General features: G+C 48.2%; 1 protein-coding gene across 2 annotated transcripts in view; it reads right to left on the reverse strand.

The window, feature by feature from the left end:
• P32 (complement C1q binding protein P32) overlaps positions 1–20,434 on the reverse strand; it is a 76,939-nt gene that overhangs the window by 41,370 nt on the left and 15,135 nt on the right. The window lies entirely within an intron of this gene.

The raw sequence follows: 20,434 nt of genomic DNA on the forward strand, positions 1-20,434 counted from the left end.
CTCGGGACTCGTCATAGATTGGATTTCCAGCGTTTGGGACCGAAGGCCAGGTGCATTGCTGCATCCAGAATCAATATTGGTGCTGGATTCTTTTCGAGGTCATCTCACACCCGGCGTGAAAGAAAAGCTGCGGCGTGACTGAACGCATTTGGTTGTTATACCGGGTGGAATGACGTCCATTCTTCAGCCCTTGGATGTTTGCTTGAACAAGCCGTTCAAAGATCGCTTGCGGCAGCTGCATTGGGACTGGATTGAATGTGGATCTACCTCAACAACTGCAGGGAGGCTGAAACGCCCGAGTGCATCTATGTTGCCCAGTGGGTTTCAGCTGCTTAGTATGGGCTGCCTCATGAAACAGTCCACCGCCCATTTAAGAAATGTTCTATTTAAAATGCCCTCGACGGAAGTGAGGACGATCTGTTGTGGGAAACAACTAGTCACAAAGAGGAGTCCAGCTGTGATGACGACAGCGATGGCGACATCAATGGCGAGGATGAAGATTTGGCATAGTTTGCAGGTACTTCAATAAAGCTGCTCTCAACTTTTCCTATAGTTTGTTCCCAGCGTTACATTCGTGTTCTATAGTTCCGGTTCCTCGTGTCAAATTCGCATTTTTGCGTCTTTGATATTGCGCGTTTGCAAAGTCGACCCTCGCGTTACAATTGTGTTTTTTTTTTCCCGGTTTCGCCCTCGCAAAGTCGACCCTCGCGTTACAATTGGGGTCGCATTACATTCGGGTAAATCGCATTATGTTCAATGGCCACTGAGTCGGGGATTTGACTTTACTACTTTTAAAACGAAACTACTGTTAAAGCGGGTACGGTTTAACGAGGTTTTACTGTAGTTGGTACGAGGCCCGAAATTTATCACAAGTGAGATTATCTTGCAACAGCTGGTAAGTCAACCTCAACTCTCCTGAAATACTCTCAGCCTGCACACGCCTCAGTTTTGCATGTAACTGTTTTAAATAGTTCTTTTGCTTGGATGAGGGACACCTGCATCTCGGCATCAGCCAACACTTTGCTTTTAGAATGCAAGCTCCTTCAAAAAAATGGTCGTATGCTTCCTTTCCTGTTCATTTCTGAATGAGTATGTCCTTGTCTTCTTGTTTTCTTTCGGCTGCTTGTTCGCCACACGGACTATTTGAAGCATCCTCCTGGACAATTGTACAGTCAGTGTCTGATTTTTCGAACTCCCTAGGGGCCGAGAGAACGTCCAAAAAAGAATGAATGCATGTCTTCTACAGACCTTAAGGGTTCAAATCGCCACAGCCACGTCCGAAAAAGCTCTGAAGGCCGGCCAGTACACTTATTAGGCATATCGGTACTTGTACTGTGACAGGAGATGGCGGGTGCACGCATGTATAATTAAGGAATACATACTGCGTCCTGTTACAGTCGCCCCTTCCCACACATGTTATGCTTCACAGCGTAACAATACTGTAATGAGGCGAAGCTGATTTTCGGGAACCGGTATTATGCAACACGCCGTGCTTTCCGAATGTCGATGCCAATCGCGATGACCACAAAGGCAGTATCGATGCCATTGCTGACAGCGGCGAATTCTTTCAATGAAAAACACGGCACAGAACGGCAAGAAGCTTAATACCGAACCTCGAAGCAGCTAGGCCTAGCATTGCCGCGGTGGTGGATACGGCAGCAGGTGGATCTGCATGCGAGTGTGCCAAGTCGAGGCGGCGAGGTTATCAAAATGACGGCGGTGGTGGTTTTGATGAATGCCGTTTCAGGCCTGCGGTCACGGCAAAAAGTCCAGAAAATCGGACGGCGAAGCGTTCTTGTGTCCAAAATTTTAGACACTCTTACACATTGACCCTATGGGGTACGTAGTTGTGCAGTGAAGCCGTCCGAATTATCTGGCGTCTGGAAAGTCAGTCGACTGTACTCTGGCAACTCCTCCAGCCAACACGGCGTCAAAGACAATTAGTTACGATTCCTCTCTGTTGCTCTAGCCAGCATTACCGTGACTTTCGTTCCCTTTCAATAAAATTACAGCTAATTTTCCCTGATAGAAGCACAAATTCCCTGAGTTTTCCCTGAGTTTTTCCAGGCTACTCAAAATCCCTGACAATTCCCGGTTTTCCCGGTTGGTAGACACCCTGCATTCCATTCGTGTGTTTTATTATTCCTCTAAACTTCAATTCATCAATTCAATCAACAGATCACACAGATAACAGATGTCTTGAATAATTCTCGAAGTCGCATGCCTTCACGAGCGACGTCACACTGCGGACACGACCAGTAAGCGCAGGTACACGAATACGTCATCCTCCGGCTTGGAGCGCGTTGGCCACAAGGAGGAGGAAAAATGGCATTCAGTTTGAAATTTCAGATCTTTCCACAATGCATAGCGATGTAATACTGTGCAGACACGATTGTTATTGCGCAATGTATGCTTTGTGCTTGTCAGCTCAAAATGGCCAGCCCTGGTGAGAGGCCCTTTAGCTCTTTGAGGGCCAATGACGTAAATATATGGGGCACCGCAAACAAGTCCAAAAATAGTCGCTGACGTATATTTAAGGCGCAGTCTGTACGTTTAAAAAGCGCGCCAATTTCCAAACTTTTTTTTTTCCATCATGTGCTGCCACTACGCGGGAATACAGGGAACTACTTTCGCGCGCCTCCCTCTCTCGGTTTTCGTTGCATGGCTCGTTTTAGCGCCAATTTGCTCCCGGGCATCTATATACAACTGGCACAATGGTGCGTGCGGGCGGCGGTTTGGGTTTTGTTCCACGGGCAGTTTCGGCTTCTTGTACTTGCAAAACTGATGGCCATCTCGTTACTAATTGCACAAAGGGCGACCGCCTTTCTCTCGCTCGTTTAGTGTACACAGGGGTGCACATAGGAAGGGTGTTACAGTGCATGCATTTCCGTTGCTTTTCTTTTTTTTTTTGGACACTGGCGAAAACTAATTGCCTCTGGTTGGCGATTAGATGAAGATTAGCATAAGTTTATCACACGTTGTGCTTTTGTGACGGGCACACAACCACAGTTTTCTTGAGTGCGCGCACCTACGCAGTTCAATTACACTATGGATGTACATATTAGTTTAAGAACAGGAACATTTGATTGAATGTTGCGAAATATTCTCGTGTGCGTATTTTCAAGGCCTTGAAATATGTGTATAAAAAAGCATGAAATTTTTCATTCTTAGAAGTTTATTTCCTTTTTTATTGTTGTTATTCATGAATGAAGAGTACATATACAGTCGCCGACTGATTTTCCGGACTCCAAAAATTCGGACGTGCTCGATTATTCGGTGTGCTTTGCGGCACCGCCATTCTCCCCATAGACCATAATGTATAACTTCCGAAAGTTCGGACGCCTTGCAACCTCTCGTCTGATCTTTCAGACACTCCTTGAGCCAACTCGACCGAGAGCACCAAGCACCGACTCTGACCACTGCATGGTTCGACTTGAACGCCATTTTCGTTTTGAACGGAGCCCCCTTGCTGCCCCACGAAGTGGCGCTACTGCAAATCCCTGCTCGTCATCATCGTTTCTGCCTGGTTTGTAGCTACAGCAGTTCCAGTCTCAGCTTAGTATGCCATGTCAAGACAATCCAGCAGCTGATTTGTTTGTTTCTTCGTGCACGACGCTGCGAGTAGGCCAGGTTTTTCGTTTGTGTGACTGATGTCGGCGTGACGCCGTGGTGATGTTTGCTTTGTGTGTTGTGTCGAGGTTGCGGTGATGCAACGCGGCATACGGAAACATCGCGTCAAGTGTCTAATGGGGCCCACAGTGCCCGCGCATACTGCTCTGGGGAATGCCGGCAAGCGGGTGCCGGGAGGCCTAGGATATGTCGCCTTCCGATGTGCTCCCTACTGACGCCGAAAATGCTCTGCCGAGACCTGCGCAGTGGTTGCATTGCGATTCCGGACACCGTCTCATCTGACGATTTCACAGGTGCTGATAATGCTGTACTGACATGAGCAGAGCTCGACGACGGCGAGATCATTCGTCAGGTTTCTGCTGCACGGCCGGACGATGACTCCGAGTCGGGAAGATGACTCACCATGTGCTGCACTGCCATTGCATGCGGAGCGTGTACAAGCAGTGACTGTGCTTTCAGCCGCCTATAGTGACTGCCCAACCCTTTCCGAGGTTAAGGCTTATCTGATTGCGCATAAACGGAGCAGCGTGCGACGGCGCATTCACGATTTCTTCACGCCTACTGCCGAGCCCGAATAAGTGCGTGGAAATAAAGGAATATTTTTTTTCTTAATCTGCTTTTTCGAACACCTGTTTAATCGGACATTTCCGCAGTCCCTGTGAGGTCCGAATAAACGGTCGGCGACTTTATACCAACGCAAAATATTTTTTTCTCACTTTATGGTCACCCTACAAAAATTACGGTAATTTTTTTTCGTATTAAGTCCCTAAGAGGAATCGGAATTTGCAATAAAAAATTGACCCTGGGCGGTCGCATATGGTGAAAAAAATCGACCCTCAAAGGGTTAAGCTATTTAAGCTTTTCCTTTGAGTGATGCAGCTTGAAGTGCGTGCGTTTGGGTTGGGACTGGAATAAAATTCGAATAAAGCAATATTTTGAGTAAAGCAATTTTGTTATAACGAGGGATTACTGTATATGGTATTTAGGGTGCCTTCTCCCTCGTACTGATTTTCGGGGGAGATTACACTGACCCTGCATCATTCTCTGTGTACCTTTGAATGCATATTCTTTGGGATGGGCACTACTGAGGTTCTCGTTGTTTTCTTTTGGAAATTTCTACCAGCATGTTGAGGATGTGCGGTACTCTTACACGAGTATTATGCGTCCAAAGGAGCTCATGCAGAGGCCCGAAAAAAAATGTCTGAATTAAGTGAATATCAAATTATCGAGGGTAGCAAGAAAAACAAATACTTACTACGTTAAAGGGAAGCTGAAAGCTTTTCCAGAAAAAATGAGTGAAGAGCAGTACGCCGTGGTTTTCAACCCTCTGAATTCGAATATCGCATCGAAATTGAGCGAAAGAAAGCGCAAACATATTTTATTTCGATGAAAAGTGCAGCAGCAGACACGCCCAGCTCGCGTGCCTCGTTTCCGCCTGTGATTGGTCGGGCGCCTCGTGACGTCAACAATGGTGTTCGTCCGGACCGACTGCTGCCGCTACACACGAAGCACGGTGGAAAGTAGTTTGGTGGTGTTTTGCTGAGACGGTGATGGAAATTTTCGAGAGCTTGCATTTCTCTGAGGAGTTCGGCGTTAAGTCCGAACTCTATGAGAGCGATTTTGCGTGCGACGGTGACAGGCGACGGCTTCGAGCGACAAGACAGGCCGTCGCTCGAACAAATCGCTTGGTGTTGTCACTCGAGCGCTCGTTTCTAGAAATCTAGAACTCGTCGCTCGTCGCCCAGAAATGCTATGAGCGACTAGCCAATTGTGCGAAGCCGAAACTAGATGTACATAGCTCAAATACTACTGTTTGTCGCACGGAACGAGCAAACTATTGAATTTTACACGTGCAAGAATAAGAACCTAGTGCAAGACCTTCAGAAATATTTTATGCTCCTTCTTCAGTAAAATACATCAACTTAAGTTGATAAAGCATGCGTCAGGCTAGTTTCGGCACATATATTGCTGCCCTCATACCGGGATGTCGTCGCTCAAAGCCGTCGCTCGCGTGGAGTTCGGCTTGCAGAGGACGAGTGAACGCGACAGCCATCGCCTCGCTTGTAGCGCTGTCGCGTGCAAGATCACTGTTAAGGGGTTTATACTTGTACATACTACACGTATGAGCCGATTGTGAAAAGCCGGCCTCTCCAAGAAGCAAAAAATGCTGGTGCAAGCACTGCTTTCCACGCAAACGAAGGCAAAGTGTTAGCATCTCCTTGTGTTGGAAATGTTCTTTGGCGAGTATGTTTTTTTGCTAAGCTGCATTCAGCGTTCCAGTGAGTACGTTTCGGGGCAAACAACTGTACTGTTATGTTCCTGCATACCTCCTCGTAGAACGTAAGTGGTGATGCGATCTTCAGAATTTGTGCGCTGCCCCAAAGCTGTCGGCAATCTACACAGACGGTTTAAACGCGGGAAAAGTTTACCGGCTGTTGTAGCACGTGTAGTCAAACCTCGATATAACGAACACGCATATAAGGAATTATTGAATATATCGAACTCTTCCAAAATATTTTTGTCAAACACATGTATTTTTAACTTCCTACAGCGAACGCAGTTTGGCATAAAATGGATATAACGAACTTCGCGACGCCAAGCCCTACCACACTTTAATAGCAGGCGGCAGGCTTCGTTGCACTACAAGTGTGTTGTGCGGCGCAGCAAACGTTCAGGACTACCTCGCAGGCGCTGACAGCGCCACAGATGCCACGTCGCCATCGAGAGTTGACAGCCAAAGAAATTGTCCGCATCTCACAACCGCTGACAGCGCCACTTAAGCAGCGGTGGCAGAGGCATGATCGAATGTTGCTTTTGCGTTTTAGTGTTAGCAGTGGCGTGGCCGTCGTAGCGTTGTGTGGAGGCTCTTTCGGTGGTCGTGTCGAGTGCGGTGCGCGGGTGTGCGTAGTGCTGTGATGGCGATGAATGTGAAAAAAAGAGTGGCACTGACGTTAAAGACCAAGCGCGAGATTATTCAACGTGTCGAGAACGGCGAAAAGAAGTGCATTCTTGCGGACTTATTTGGCATCCCAAGGAGCACTTTGAGTACCATTGTGAAGAACAAAGCTGTCATCAAGGCACAAGCACACGAGACTATGCGGACAAGTGCACAGCGTCTTCGGCCCCCTGCGTTCAGCGACTTGGAGAAGGCGCTCTACAAATGGTTTTTAGATGTCAGAGCTCGGAACATACCAGTGTCGGGGCCGATGCTTCAACAAAAAGCGAAAGACTTTGCCTGTATCCTCGCTGCCGAAAACTTCGTCGCCAGCTCTGGATGGCTGCAAAGGTTTAAGGCACATTATGACATCGTGGGCAAAACGATCTCTGGCGAAAGTGAGACGGCTAACTGCGAGAGCATCAGAAAGTGGTTGGAAGAGGAGTGGCCGCAAATCCTTGCAAAATATCAGCCCAAGGACATCTTTAATGCGGACGAAACAGGCCTATTTTGGCAGATGCTACCCAGGCATACCCTTGACGCACGTGGAGAGCCGTGCCATGGCGGGAAGCAAGGAAAGGCCCGGATCACTGTTTTGCTTGCCGCCAACATGGAAGGCACTGTGAAACTGCGACCCTTCGTCATCGGGAGATTTAAAACCCCAAGATGCATGAAAGAGTGCCGCATACTCCCCGTAGAGCATGCGTCCAACAAGAAATGTTGGATGACGCGTGAACTTTTCGCAAAGTGGCTGCTTGCTTGGGACTGCGAGCTTTTGCGCGAGGGTCGCAAAGTGTGCGTCCTTGTTGACAACTGCACCGCGCACAACACAGATGTCGCACTCAATAACATTGAAGTTCGCTTTCTTCCGCCTAACTCTACAGCCAAGCTGCAGCCTTTAGATCAAGGCGTCATCAGGGCCTTCAAGGCAGTTTATAAGAGGAGAATGATTGGCACTCTTCTCGTGAAGCTTCGTATGAAGCAAGACTTGAAGATCGACCTGCTGGGAGCAATCCAGATGCTTAAAGCGGCATGGGACAGTGTGAAAGGTGAAACGATTGCCAACTGCTTTCGGCACGCAGGTTTTGTTCCACCAGAGGCCCATGCATCAAGTGACGATGGTGACGATCCCGACGAAGCAGAAGCAGAGCTCCGCGAGCTCGATGAGGCCTGGAACGATTTTTCGTGTTTTGTTGGTGACATGCCCGCAACAATGACTGTAGAAGACTTCGTAGGTGGCGACGACATCTCAGCGACCACGGCTGTACTGACGGACGCCGAAATCGCTGCGGAAGTCTCTGAACATCCCGCAGACGAAGCTCAGGCTGACCCTGTAGACGATGAGAACATTCCGACTTCACAAGAAGCACTTGCTGCGTTGGATTTACTGCGCCGCCACTGCAGTGCTATTGAGGGCAGTGGGTTTGCCCTTGTTGAGTGTTTGCAAACTGTGGAACAGGGCGTGATACGGAATGCGATCAACACCAAGAAGCAGGCCGCGATAACGCAGTTCTTTGTGCGTAAATAAATGAATGTGACACAAGTAAGCATCGTTCGAGTTGCTGTGCCTTCTCTGATTGAATTTTGCTCCTCTTGCATGTATTGTTTACGAAATTTTATATTACGAATTATGGATATAGCGAACTAATTTCTGACTTTTAACTGTTCGTTATAACGAGGTTTCACTTATAGAACCTTCATCAGCGCGCCATCCGCACGCTACTCGTAACCGGCGGATTCCGTCGGCTACGTGATATTGTCGGTTTCTTATGTGTGCGAGAGAAGGGGGAGCGCAGCGTCTTGGCGCGAGCAGGCTTTCCAACACATGCAACCTAATGCTTGCACTGTGTTATGGTAGCTGCATGCAGGCTGTTTCACAACACACGTGCGAATAGAAAATTCGCGGCGCTTGGCAATGAAACCTGCGTCAAGGGTGAGCGATAAACATGCACCTTCCGTTCAGCGTGCGAACTATTTTTTTTTAGGAAAACCCAAAGCACGCATTATTGATAAACTCCGGTAGTAATCGTCACGGGAGTGGTTAGAGCACAACACTGCTGTTCTTGAGCGCTTGAAGTTGTTTCGCTTCACAGCAGCCTCCCACTTAGCTGAAAGCTTCTTGTCTTGCAGGAACTAATGCAACATCGAAACGTCGTCGTGGCCACTGGTGTTCGTGCAAGCGCAGGCTGCACAGAACGCCGGCATGATCGGCCTACAAGTTCCAATTGATGCTGTGCACGTCAACTACCACTCCTATATACACACAAATACAGGAATGTAGGGTCGAGCAAAGCAGATTAGGACGGCACGCACGCAGAAATAAGCCCGGTCAGGCACGGTCGCGGAGACTGCAAAGGAGCGGAACACCAGTGTTGACGTCACTAAGCCGCGGTTTCCGGTGTCCGCTCGCATCATCAGCGTCAGCAGCAGCGCGCGGCGTTCGACGGGGTGCGGACCTACAGCGCAATTTTAACGGACGATTGCGTCTCTCCTAAGTGAAAAATCCCCCCCAAAATATTACCTTCATTGTTTATAAGGTGCCCGCATCCGTATATGAGCGTCTTATTGAATTCGACAGACTCTTCAGCTTCCCTTTAACACGCCTTTATTTACTGAGTGAACAAGTAAATCCCGCTTCTATTCTGCACAAAAGCAGTGCGGAAGTTGCAATCCTCATCATCTCGTAACGTCGTTCACAGCGCGACCGCGGCGTGCGTCTTCATATAAGACACAGTTTTCACTACTGCAAGCACATGCTGATTATTTTTTCACCAGTGCCACCGCCCATCGCGATGTAGATGGTGCTCTTCATCCTTGACAGCTTCACAATGAGTAAAAATGAAACTACTGTTTCCCGCAACCGCTGTGGATGAAATCGCGGCCGCTGTCGATGCGATCATGGAGGGCGATCTTGCGGTTCTGAAGGCGCACGGCCGCACATGCACCGATTCAAAACGAAACTACCGTTGGCAGCAACTGCGGACGAAACTGCGGTCACTATCGATGCGATTCTGGATGGTGACTACACAGTTATGAAAGCACACGGCCGATGCGCATTACGAGTCAAAACGAAAGTACTTTTTGCTGCAACTGTTGCGGACGAAATCGTGGCCGCTGTCGACGCAGTCACGAAGCCACACTTCCAATGCGGTGTTATGAGCGGTGGTAAATGTAAATGGTAAAGCGTTTTGGCATTGCTGTCATTCACATAAGATTACCAATAATGACTATGGCACTGTGAACTCTGCCATTTTGCTTCACATTTGCGGCACTCCATGCTTGCCGAGCTCCTGGAGTTCTCCAAATTAACCGATGTGTGCCCAAATGCGTCCGAATTAACGCGAGTTTCATCAAAGGGCGAGTCAGAATTGTCCGATTTTCTGAATTAGCGAGGTTTTATTGTATATTAATATTATGTTTGCCGAGCAATAAAGAGCTTTTCGGTCAGGGCCTGGATCAGACGGAATCCATCTTTTTCTTGGATTCCCTTCCAGTGGAATGTGACCCACATTATCATTCTGGCTATGTTGGTCGTCGTGGTTCTCATGGTGCGGATCGTACGTGATGCCTTGCAAACTTGTTGTAGCCAAAAGCTTAAAATGCAGGCTTTGGTAACCTCTTGAATTGTCTGATCGTCAGCCTGGATGTGCACGATCCCATTTGATTTCTAGCATATGCCATGCACTCGTATTAATTCTGACTTTTCGGGGGCACAGGAGAGGCCCCTATCTCTCACGTGATTGGATTCTACGTTCGCCATGGTTTGGAGTGTGTCATCTTTTTCTCCTAGGGATCCGTGTGCTGCCCAGAGGGTAACATCACCTTGCATATACGGTATATCCAGTTGGGGTATCCTGTCTTACCTTAAGGCCAGACTGAACAGTGCCAGATTAAATAATAATGGGGAGATGATTGCCTATCGTGGAGTGTTTGGATTGAATACTTCCTATGCCAATTTTTTACATACGGTCTGTTATGAGGGACTGTACATAGGAGAATATTCTTTCTCTGCAGATAATGCACTGTAGCTCGCCCAAGATAGTGGTGCAAGGTATACAGTTGAAAGTGTCCCTCAACTCTAGGTCAAGGATCAGGTGCTCTTCGCATTGCGAAATGTTTCCCAGCACCTCCTCCTGGAACAGGAGGTAGGCGGCAACCTGTGTTGTAAGGCCCTCCCTGAAACCTATCATGTATCGTGGAAAAAACCGTTATCCTCTATATTAATTCTGCAGCAGTCTTTGTACCACTATCTCGAATAGCTTACCATACAGGACATGAGTGATATCGGGCGCAAGGTTTCAAAGGGGGGTTCCTCCCCTGCTTTCAGAATTGTTACAATTCAAGCCAATTTCAATTCCGGTAGAACTGTGCCTTTCTCCCAGCATTTCCAGTTGAAGATTTCCGTTATTTGGTCAAGAGCTGCTCCATACATATTCCTTAAAGGGAAGCTGAAGAGTCTGTCGAATTCAATAAGACGCTCATATACGGATGCGGGAACCTTATAAACCATCAAGCTAAAATTTTGGGGGGATTTTTCACTTAGGAGCGATGCAATCGTAGGTTAAAATTGCGCTGTTGCTCCGCCCCCCGTCGAGCGCCGCACGCTGCTGCTGACGCTGATGATGCGAGCGGAGACCGGAAACTGCGGCATAGTGACGTCAACACTTGTGTTCCGCTCCTTCGCAGTCTCCGCGACCGTGCCTGACCGGGCTTATTTCTGTGTGCGTGCCGTCCTAATCTGCTTCGCTTGACCCTACATTCCTTCGTTTGTGTGTATATAGGAGTGGTAGTTGACGTGCGCAGCATCAGTTGAACTTGTAGGCTGATCATGCCGGCGTTCTGTGCAGCCTACGCTTGCACGAACACCAGCGGCCGCGACGATGTTTCGATGTTCCATTAGTTCCTGCAAGACAAGAAGCTTTCAGCTATGTGGGAGGCTGCTGTGAAGCGAAACAACTTCAAGCGCTCAAGAACAACAGTGTTGTGCTCTAACCACTCCCGTGACGATTACTACCGGAGTTTATCAATAATGCGTGCTTTGGTTTCTCCTAAAAAAAAAAAAAAAAAAAAAAAATAGCACGCTGAACGGAAGGTGCATGTTTATCTCCCACCCTTAACGCAGGTTTCTTCGCCGAGCGCCGCGAATTTTCTATTCGCACGTGTGTTGTGAAACAGCCTGCATGCAGCTACCATAACGCAGTGCAAGCGTTAGGTTGCATGTGTTGGAAAGCCTGCTCACGCCAAGACGCTGCGCTCCCCCTTCTCTCGCACACATAAGAAACCGACGATATCACGTAGCCGACGAAATCCGCCGGTTACCAGTAGCGTGCGGATGGCGCGCTGATGAAGGTTCTATACTACACATGCTACAACAGCCGGTAAACGTTTCGTGCGTTTAAACCGTCTGTGTAGATTGCCGACAGCTTTGGGGCAACGCACAAATGCCGAAGATCGCATCACCGCTTACATTCTACGAGGAGGCATGCAGGAACATAACACTACAGTTGTTTGCCCGGAAACGTACTCACTGGAACGCTGAATGCAGCTTAGCAAAGAAACATACTCGCCAAAGAACATTTCCAACACAAGGAGATGCTAACACTTTGCCTTCGTTTGTGTTGTAAGCAGTGCTTGCACCAGCATTTTTTGCTTCTTGGAGAGGCCGGCTCTTCGCACTCGGCTCGTAGATGTAGGGAGTAAAGTATAAACCCCTTACAAGTGATCTTGCACGCGATAGCGTGACAAGCGAGGCGATGTCTGTCGCGTTCACTCGTCGCCTGCAAGCCGAACCCCACGCAAGTGACAGCTTTGAGCGATGACTTCCCGGTATGAGGGCAGCAATATACGCGCTGAAACTAGCGTGACGCATGCTTTATCAATTTAAGGGGGGATATGGGGATCAAAGCTAACTTTTTTATTTACCATCCGATTTTGATTAAATTTTGCACAGATGTTAATAATATCACATAAACAAAACTGTGAAAATATGGTGAAAATATGGCAGCAATATCTGAAGTACTTTTTTGTTTACCAAATTGTTCTGCTTTCATTTTTGCAAAATGCCTGCACACCTGTATATTGGTGCTAGGAGTTCAAACAAACATTGATAGCACTCCTATATGTATCCTCCACACAGTGACATTCCTGTAATTTTTTTTGCCTAACAGAATTTTTTTATATTTTCATTCTTTTGCAGCTACTTCAGTTGCATGAAAATCTCGACTGTGAAAACAAAAGATAACAAATTATTGAAGCAACTATTTTGAAAACAACACATGTCACTGTGTGCAGTGGTGCACAATGAGTGTAACAAAACAAACGGTGTAAAAATATTCATAACGGTGGCTGAGATATTGGCTTTGCAAGTTGACCTTGGTGGTAGAAAAAAGTTTTGAGAAAAAGGTGTTTGAAGTTTTGGGCCATGTTTATTCGACTAGAAACTACCGGCCTTGTAGGTACAGGTGTCAGGTTGATCTCTTGGCTTCTTGGATCTTTTATGCTTGCTTTCATGTGCTTTTTGTGCCCTCTTCTTGCGCAAGGCATCTTTCTCAGCTGCTTGACTCGCTTGAGTCCGTCGCCACCGAGCATGCTCCTCCAGCCGTAAACCCTATCTTCCGTTCGGTTGCCGGCACAGAACCAAGTGACGCGCGGACAGTGGCGGCGGTCATATTCAACACCTCCGACAAGATGAATTGTGACTCAAGATGCGACTGCATGGTGCGACCGTTGCTGATGCACGGTTCGTCTTCACGGCCGCAGACGCTCGCGCTTGGACCGCACTTTCGTCGTTCATCTCGGTGACGGCGGTGGCACAATCGGGGTACGTCGCGGAGCATTTACAGGGCGTTGCAGGCCCGGAAGCATCGGAAAAGGCGGTTATTAGTTCGGTATCATCACCACTGGAACTCAAGGCTGCAACAGCCTGCGAATTGCCCGGCAATGCGTCGACAGTCTAAGCTTGCGCACGGACGCAACTCTGCGAGGACTGCTTATCCTTCGGATGTTCGGCGGCTTGCGCTTGCGGCTGCCAAAGCGGTGCTTGGTCGCGTATTTCGTCGTCCACGTCCGCCAAGTCATGCTCGAAACCACAAAATGAAATAGAAAACTAAAATCCGAATAAAGCGATGAAGCGGCGGCGTACCTCGAATATCCAACACGTAAACAAAGGGGCAGCAGCCAGCGCGCGAAGAAACGGGAGAAGCAGACGCCGCAGCAGCTCGCTTCCAGACCCGGCCAATGGGGCGGCTCATAGAACGCACGTGACGGAGCAAGCCAATCGGCGGCCGCGACAAGCAGCTCCGCGACCTTCAGACTTTTTGCTTTTTTATGCTTGCTCTTCTCTCTATCAGGAAATGAAAGAGAGGAGTCAAAAGGCGAAGAGGCGCGCTTTTCAACGGTACCAGCATGGCCGCGCCGCGTACTGCCGTTCCGGAGCTAGGGACGCTCGAAAACCGCGACTTTTCCACCAATTTTCACGAAATTCTCGCTGTATTGCCTTATGTATATATTTATTTATGGTACTTAGCAGTCGTTTTCAGCGGAAATACTTGGAAAACTTATAGAAAAGGGGTCAAAGATTCGAAATCTGCAACTTTCTAAAAAGTGATTTTTGGGTCGTTTTGAAAGCATATTCATTCTTAATGTCTATAGTAGCCCAAAGTGCCGACGTCACAAGTTCGGAACTCTATTCAGGAAGGTTCTCAAAATCTCCCAACAAAAGGCCATATTATTATTAGGTGACTTTAACGCTCCCCACACTGCATGGGGATACCGCACAGAGGTAGTCAAAGGTCGTAATCTTTGGCTAGAAGCCCAACAACAGGGACTGACTCTCATCACAGACCCCCAGACACTCACCCGTATCGGGAATAGTGTCAGTGTTGACACCACTCCCGACCTAACTTTCATCAAAAACATAGGCAACTATGATTGGACTAATACCGGGGAAAGCCTCGGTAGCGATCATTATATCATAGAAATCCACATTCAGGCGGGTCCACCCCGCAAGAAGGGCAAACGAGTTTCGCTCACGGAATGGGACCGCTTCCGCAAGATTCGGGAGACAACCGCCACCGAGCATATAAACGATCTCGAGGCCTGGATCGGGGATCTCAGAGATTGCGTGAAACGCGCCACGAGGGAAATCCCTGAAGACGATGGTTTGGTAGAGGTGGATAACCGCCTCCTACACTTGTGGGAAGCCAAAAATAGCATGCAAACCCGCTGGAAAAAGAATAAACTAAACCGTACACTCCGCTTGCACATCGCGCAAATTAACATAGAAATCGAGGAATACGCTAACCAATTAACCAAAAACCAATGGGAAAAGGTATGCGACAGCATGCAGGGACAACTCGGTCTAGCCAAAACGTGGAATCTCCTCCGATACCTTATGGACCCGGATAAGAGTAAATCCGAGCAGAGGAAAAGCCTCAATAAGATCACTCACCAATACCAGGGCACGAACGACGAGCTCCTAACAGAGCTCAAAGCCCGGTACATAGGCACAAATGCACAAATCCCCCAGAAACCATACACTGGTCCGGAGAATCTTAACCTAGACGCACCCATCCTAGAGGCTGAAGTACGAGCCGTCTTGCTCAAAATCCGAACTAAATCTGCACCAGGCCCCGATGGAATAACGAATAAGTCCCTCCGAAATCTAGACGACGTATCTATCACTGCCCTAACAGAGTACTTCAACCGCTGTTGGGAAACAGGTTCTATCCCCTCGCAGTGGAAGCATGCACAAATAATATTCATACCTAAACATGGTAAGCGACTACAGCTCGAGTACGCCCGATCTCTCTGACCTCATGCGTAGGAAAACTCATGGAGCACGTTATACTTAACCGCCTCCACAATTTTGCGGAGGACAACAACTTATTGCCGAACTCCATAATTGGCTTTCGTCCAAAACTTTCCACGCAAGACATCATGCTTCAGCTTAAACACCAAGTTCTGGACCACATACCCAAGAATGGTACCCGGGCTGTCCTGGGCCTTGATCTTATAAAGGCCTTTGACAACGTAGCGCATCAGGCTATACTAGAGAATCTGCAGTACCTAGGTGTGGGCCAGAGGACCTACAACTACATCAAAGATTTCCTCAACCACCGCACAGCGGAACTAAGAATAGGAGAACTACAATCGGACAAGATCCCTCTTGGAAGTCGTGGCACACCGCAGGGATCAGTCTTATCCCCGTTCCTCTGTAATTTAGCGATGATCAGATTACCGGAACAACTTAATCAGATTCCAGGTCTACACCACAGTCTGTATGCCGACGACATTACCCTGTGGGTGGTTAAAGGTAGCGATGGAGATATAGAAACCACGCTGCAACAAGCTGTAGACACGGTTGAAAAGTACGTTACCGACAAAGGCCTCGCCTGCTCCCCGCAAAAATCAGAACTCTTCCTACTCAGAGCCCCTACAAACCGCAAATCCGATACTGCGCCACCCCCAGAAATCACTGTGCGAGCCGGAGGAGGCGCGATCCCAGTGGTGACAACCATCCGTGTACTAGGCCTCTTCATGCAAGCTCACGGGCGCAACGGCAACACAATTCATAAACTGGAAGCATGCGTTCAGCAGACGATGCGACTCATTTCAAGAATTGCCAACCGACACTCTGGCATGAAAGAAGCCAACCTCATAAGGTTGGTACAAGCCTTCGTTCTCAGCCGCATCACCTACATCACCCCGTACCTCTGCCTCAAAGCGGCTGAGAGAGAGAAAATAGAGGGGATTATCCGGAGGGCCTATAAACAGGCTCTTGGGCTACCTATAAGAACGGCCAACGCTAAATTGCTAGCCCTAGGTGTGCACAACACCCTCGATGAACTAGTAGAAGCGCACCTTATATCTCAATACGAAAGGCTAGCTCAGAGTGCCGCCGGGCGAAACATCCTCCAGAATCTCGGCATCAACTACGAGTCGATGCAAAGCATTAAAGTAGACATTTCTCACGATCAGAGGCGCCATCTTAAAATTAATCCACTCCCTAAAAACATGCACCCCGAATTCCACAAGGAAAGGAGGGCCGAGCGGTCCAAAGCCCTACATCAGAAATTCCACTCCTTCAAAGACGTAGTCTATGTCGACGCAGCAGAATACATAGAACGCAACTGCATGTCCCTTGCAGTGGTGGACTCCTCAGGTCAAATACGCGCTGGTGGTTCAATTCGCACCAGAAGCTCCGAAACAGCGGAAGAGGCGGCTATCGCTCTGGCAATAGCCTCCACACATTGTCATTACATTATTAGCGATTCCAGAGCAGCAGTACGCAATTTTGCGAAAGGTCGGGTCTCGGCTCCCGTAAAACACATAATAGACACAAACCAACACCCACGACCAATCCAGATCATTTGGGCACCAGCACACTCCTCCCTACCCGGCAACGATGCCGCCCACACCGCCGCTCGAGGACTCGCCAACCGAGCACCCGGACAGCTCACGCTAGGGTCAGGGAGGGATCGCATGGTCAGTTACCAGGAAATAACTCAGCACTACAGGTTAGCCAGGGCAGAGTACCCACCAGCACACAAATCGCTTAACAAGCGACAAGAAGTAGCTTGGAGACGACTTCAGACGAACACCTACCCCAACCCCGTAGCCTATCACTACTACTACCCGGACCAATACCCTAATACATGTAAGCATTGTAAGCAAAAAGCGGATCTATTCCATATTATGTGGTCGTGCCCAGCCGAAAATCACACAAATCACGAAATAAGTAGTACTGAGCAGTGGGAGGCCGTGTTGCTCAGCTCCGACCCTGACCTGCAGGCCAAGGTCATCGAGAGAGCTGAAGAAGCCGCCCGGGCCCAGGGGCTCGTGGCTGCCTAACAACAAGGTCATCCGTCAATACCTTGTTTTCAAATAAAGTCTTTACTCACACACTCACTCCAGAGTTGATCCCCGCGTCCCCCCTTAAGTTGATGTATTTTACTGAAGAAGGAGCATAAAATATTTCTGAAGGTCTTACACTAGGTTCTTATTTTTGCACGTGTAAAATTCAATAGTTTGCTCGTTCCGTGCGACAAACAGTAGTATTTGAGGTGTGTACATCCAGTTTCGGCTTCGCACTATTGGCTAGTCGCTCATAGCATTTCCGGGCGATGAGCGACGAGCGATGAGTTCTAGATATCTAGAAACGAGCGATCGAGCAACAACACCGAGCGATCTGTTCAAGCGACGGCCCGTTTTGTCGCTCAAAGCCGTCGCCCGTCACCGTCGTGTGTAAAATCGCTCTCGTGAAGTTTAGACTTAACGCCGAACTCCTCAGGGAAACGGAAGCTCTCAAAATTTTCTATGACCGTCTCAGCAAAACACCACCAAACTACCTTGAACCGTGGTTCGTGTGTAGCGGCAGCAGTCGATCCGGACGAACACCATTGTTGACGTCACGAGGCGCCCGACCAATCACAGGCGAAAACGAGGCGCGCGAGCTGGGCGTGTCTGCTGCTGCACTTTTTGTCGAAATAAAATATGTTTGTGCTTTATTTCGCTCAATTTCGATGCGATATTCGAATTCAGAGGGTTGAAAGCCATGACGTACTGCTCTTCACTCATGTTTTCTGGAAAAGCTTTCAGCTTCCCTTTAATATGCCATTAGTCACTTGATCTTCCCCGGTTGCAGTGCTCCATTTCACATCCTGTGCCACTGCGTACACTTCTGCCCGAGTGATGTGTGTATCCAGGTCAATGACTGTGGGGCTGTTATACGGTCTGTGGGCTTGGACGTCCCCATCTACCTTACTCACGTACCACTCTACCAGCTTGGTGACCAGATTGTGCTAACTACCTTCATAACTGTCTACAATGCGCTGAATCGTACTATTAATTTTGATTTTTGTGCCTCCAGTGTTTAGCATGCTCCAGAGTTTAGTCCACATTTTTGTGGTTCCCAAGGTATTCCTGAAGGTCCCACAGAATGTTAACCATTCTTCTTTCGCTAACCTCTCCGCATAGTTGTCTGCTTCTTCCACCAGTTCTGCTATCCTTTCCTGAAGTTAGCGGCTGAGCCTTTGCCTTTTCCATCTTCTAGTGAAGTGAGGTTTTGTCTCTTGTCTTACAGGCTGACCAGGTGGGCGTCCACCCTGGGTGCCTCCTCAGTGTGAGCCATCCACTTAGGGGCCTGCTCGTACGCATCCCTTACCTGTTCCACTCATCCCTTCATGTCCTTGGATGAATCTCTCTGTGTCTGACAGAGCTGTCTGTATTTTTGCGAATCGGTAAGCTTTGTTTGCCCGAGGATGCATCGAATTTTAGGTAATGAAAGCAATGTCGCAATATCGTGGTCATTTACTTAGTTCTCTTCTAACCTCGATCATTTTGCGTCCTAGATGTTGAGTGCAATCGTGAGATCTGGTGCTGTATCCCTACTCACGCTGTTGCCTGTTCACATGGGGACTGCTCGGTGATTTTCCACCTTGAGGCCAAGGTCTTCGATGGCTTGCTCTACATTACGACCCTTCGGGGAGTCTTTTGCGTAACCCCACTGGGTATGCGAGGCATTGAAGACCCCGCCCCCAGGAGTCTACCGTTGTGGCCCGTTGTATGTTTGGCTTCAGTTTTTCGGCCATACAAGGCCGAGCCTCTGCTTTTGGGGGGAGGGGGGGGGGGGGGGGGGACTGAGAGTGGAATATCTTGCGCTGTGACATCTCTGCTCACTAGTGTCGCAATGCTGGAGTTTGGGGGGGGTCCCTTAGGGTGTAGTAGCCTAGCATCTTGACAGGGCTAGATTTGGGAGTGTTGTTCAAAAAATTAGAGATCAGACTGCTAGCAAAGCTTCCGCGGAAGGTTAACTTGGAATTAACTAAACGCTTTTGTGTGAGTGGAAACTCATGACGAGAAGAATTTCTCAAGAAATGTGCAAATATGCTGTTGAAACACTAATTAATAAACAGCACCCATTGTGGAAAAAATAAAGTTGCACAGGATATTATTCCAATAGAATATCCAAACACGCTCTCTTGAGAATGTGCTATGTTTGAGGCAAAGCAGCACAAACATCAGAGCGGAAAACTTAGACAACCCAAGAGAAGCTCCCAGGTTTCAAATTCCAGTCATTTAAAATTTATATAGGAGAGTCGACCAAGGCGCAAATGTTGCCGATTGTGGAAGTGGTAAAAGCACTGGGGGCCAGTTTCAATGGTACTTCTTGCAGACGTTTTAGTTTATCAAAATTCTTTATGATATGCCAGAAATTGCAAATCTGACCGAAAGTTAAGCTGCAGTCTTCATTTCATACAGAGCACGGTGATGCTCGTGGAAGACTTCCGATGGCAATATTTCACAATGTGTCGAAAAGGTGCCCATCAAATTAATGGATATTTTTGGGCCCGATAACGAAAGGGAACTATCATATTGCTGTTTTCATTAATTTCGCGAATTTCAAGCGCGTGCGTGGGCCACCAATCACAAGTCGCTTACGATGAGTAATACCACAACTGGCTCATGCACCCTTTCTGAAATGTCTGCGACAACTGCCCACTTCATAAGCTTACTGTTTTTCATGGTACGCCCATCCGCCTCCATTCCACCCTGCAAAATGGATATACAGCAAAGCTGCTCCCGACGTTGAGCACCACCACCACCACAAGCAATGTACATCATGCAAGCATACATGCTAAAGCGCAGCATACATTCTCATTTTTCTAGGCCCTCCACCAAGCGCAAGTGCCAATTCTGAGCCATAAAATTCTGAAGGCATTATGTTTTACCTAAAAAAAAAAGTGCACACTTGCAATGGGTATGTAGTGACCATCTGATATTTTAGACATGAGGAGGACCTAAAACTGTCAGTATATCCCGGCAGCCCAAGGAAACAATCTTTACAGCCTACAAATTATTCTCAGTGTT

The sequence above is a fragment of the Dermacentor variabilis genome, chromosome 3 (genome assembly GCF_050947875.1).
Source record: "Dermacentor variabilis isolate Ectoservices chromosome 3, ASM5094787v1, whole genome shotgun sequence".
NCBI classification, from domain to species: domain Eukaryota; kingdom Metazoa; phylum Arthropoda; class Arachnida; order Ixodida; family Ixodidae; genus Dermacentor; species Dermacentor variabilis.